The sequence below is a fragment of the Schistocerca gregaria genome, chromosome 8, assembly GCF_023897955.1.
Source record: "Schistocerca gregaria isolate iqSchGreg1 chromosome 8, iqSchGreg1.2, whole genome shotgun sequence".
In the NCBI taxonomy this organism is placed as follows: Eukaryota; Metazoa; Arthropoda; class Insecta; order Orthoptera; family Acrididae; genus Schistocerca; species Schistocerca gregaria.
Window position 1 is genome coordinate 8,514,814 of NC_064927.1, and position 3,222 is coordinate 8,518,035.

The 3,222-nt window shown below is 43.6% G+C and overlaps 1 non-coding gene across 1 annotated transcript; it reads right to left on the bottom strand.

Annotated features, from left to right (window-relative positions):
- Nucleotides 1-441: 441 nt before the first annotated feature.
- Nucleotides 442-514, bottom strand: Trnak-uuu (transfer RNA lysine (anticodon UUU)). The gene has a single exon. It is a non-coding gene; the product is annotated as a tRNA-Lys (tRNA).
- Nucleotides 515-3,222: the final 2,708 nt, after the last annotated feature.

A 3,222-nucleotide genomic window follows, 5' to 3' on the forward strand; every position in this document is an offset into this window, starting at 1 on the left:
GATTATAACTGAAAATTATCGTGGCTCCATTGCCCTGTGGTAACAGAAAAACGACAAAGAAGTGAAAGGAAAAGGGAAAATTAATCCACTGAGCTAAAGATGCGCGGGCTAGCGGTACTTTTGCGTACTTCGTCCTTACGGTCGTCTGGATAATCAGTCTTCAGCTGATAACACTTCATATTACCGACTAATATTTGCAGCTATGGCTACCCATTACTGCTTGGCTACACATCTGACACGTAACCGCTGTGATCTCCAACCAACACCACTTGCATTTCAGAACATGTCTTTCAAACATGTCTACAAAATCACCTTCACCTTCAAATACAGTTTCCTTGCGACTGACGGAGACCTAGGCAAAGTTTAAAGTTGCTATTTCCATTAATTCACGTTAATCAGAAAAATGGTAATTTACATCTGCAGCGGAACAAAATTCCGTTCCGCCCAGCGTGGGGCTCGAACCCACGACCCTGAGATTAAAAGCCTCATACTCTAGCGACTGAGCTAGCCGGGCTGCCTCTGTGAATACATGCCGGGTACCACGTCACACAGTACTCGTTTGGGTTGGGTGGTCCCATACAGAATCTCTCCATGCTGCCTAATGTGTTCCTAACGTCACACTCGTCACGTTCTTCAATTTTATTTCATAATCATTTCTGAGAGGTAAAGGAATTGCATGAAAACCTGCAGAGCTAGTGGCGTCAAAATTAACACACATACTGGATGTGACTCATAAGCCGAACGAGTTACTTTCCGACGTTGTCTTAGATGTACAAGTGCCAGTCAAAACTCGCGGCGACGGCACTCTGCCGACCATTTCGCTAGTTAACACCGGTCTTGTTGTGTGTGTTTCAAGCTGAAGAACATCTCCAAGCAGGAAATGGTCAACAGCAACATTCATACGGTTTCGTACTGCTCAATTGCTACATTAAAACGGTATGTTTCTTTTTCACAACTGGAAAAACACGACCGTGACAGAATTCAAACCTGCAGTCTTCGGATCCGAAGTCCGACGCCTTATCCTCTTTTTTTTTTTTTTAAAATCTCATTTTGTGCGCTTTTCTTTGTTGTATCTGCTCGGGGCGGACGTTGTAAGACATCCGATGAAGTTCATTGATGATCGATCAATTCAGTTTTTTTTTTTTTTTTTTTTATGACAGAGGGTACGTAACCCTCTGACCGAACACTCTGAGCTAACGTGCCGGCAAAAATCTCATATTGTTCGTTTCATCTGCTAGTGGCGGCCGTCGTAAGACGTCCGTTTTAGTTCGTCGTTGACCCCTTAACTCAGCTGTTTTTTTATTACAGAGGGCAGCTAACACTGACCGAACACGCTGAGCTACCGTGCTGGCAAGACCATTTCGCTAGTTAACATCGGTCTTGTTGTGTGTGTTTCAAGCTCAAGAACATCTCCAAGCAGGAAATGGTCAACAGCAACATTCAGACGGTTTTTGTACAGCACAATTGCTACACTAAAACGGTATGTTTCTTTTTCAGAACTGGAAAAACACAACCGTGACAGGATTCGAAAGTGCAATTTTCGGATCCGAAGTCCGACGCCTTATCCATTAGGCCACACGGTCACTGACGACTTAGTATAACTTATATACGACTCATCTCGAAACGCTCACACCCCTGAGGAATTGTGTTTTCGTTCTACACAGCCGCTGCCCCTTGCTCTTTCCCACCCATTCGTTACTTTCAACCTCTTACGAGAACGACCAAATATAAACTGGGAAACAAGACCACACTCTTTGTGCATTCGGAATCGAACGTACCTTGAGCATGCTATGCGTTTGAAGATGCGCGCTGGTAACGTGGGGGCACCATAGAGCAGGGACATGCCAAACAACCATTTCCCGTATTATAAGTCCTCTTGATAGGAATAATAGAAGATGCAGAAAACTTCTGGTTCTTACTAAATCTTTGTGCAGCTTTGATGAAAGATAATGCGAAATGAAAGTAAACAAATGAGGATCCTCTTCTGGGTGTCGCACTGCGGAACCAAAAGTAAAGTGCTTTCATTGCAAAACGAAAAGGAACACCAAAATACAATTAAATGTTCGAGGCCGAGTGCACGATGTACTCTGTACCGTCTATTGATCCATGATGCAAATCACCCACATCTGACGGTGCGGAGCAGACCAATCCATGGAAACAATAACAATAATAACAAAGTAGTGAAAAAAAAGAAAAACTCCGCCCAATGGATTTAGAAACTTAAATTCTTCCATCACTTAAAGCAATAGTGAGAAAATATTGGAACTGGTCTTTATACTGTCGCAATTTCTTAATCGCATAGTACTCTTCGATGAGGTACATCTGATAATCGTGTAGCGTTGCCGTTGTATGGACGAGCATGTAATAGACGAACTGGCCCATGAGCCAGACATAACTATTATTCTTAGATTGAGGATAAAGCTGCCAGTCTGGTCGGAGCGCGTCTTGAAGTTGAATGGAAGTATCCGACGTCCTATTAATGACAGCGAGTTTCTTTCGTGTCCACTGCCATATCTGTGTTTGATCCCTGCAGTGAAAGAGATGCGGCAGGGTTTCCACTAGGTTACACTTGGCACAAAACGGGGTTGGCCGCAGCTTGATTTTGTGCAATTTCTCTCCAGTGGGAATCACCTTATTGACAGCGTCATACCAAACAGATCGAACTCTGGAACGAAGGAACGGATAACTAATGTTCTTCCATATATTTCTATAGTTTATGCCTAAATGTTTCTTCTCAATTGGGTTATTCAGCTGCCGTTCAGTAAGAGCACGATAGATCTCCGTCGTGTGGAAAGGATGCGGGTTATCCTGAACATAGCTGAGCTCCACATAATATCGCCAGACATAGCTGAGCTCAGGATGAATGTGTCCCACATACGTTGGCGCAGACAACTCCTTTGGACGTAAGGTCTTGAAAAGCTGTTCCGTAAGGCTATTTTGGTTACTGTGTAGTATGCGGGAAGTACGAGTTAAAAAAGTAGCCACAAATGGGATTCAACGTCTTTGACGCCTAAGCCACCTCGGGAACGAAGTAACGAGGTAGCTTTAAAGGAAACTTTAAAGATGTTCCCTCCCCAGACATACCAGCAAGCAAGTGCTAAAAATTTTTTCGCAATGGCTGTTGGGATTGGTAAAACAGCGGCAGTATGATAGAGCTTACTGAAAACGTAACTATTAATAAACTGTGCCCTCTGCATCCGGTCTAAAGACCGCATGTTATGT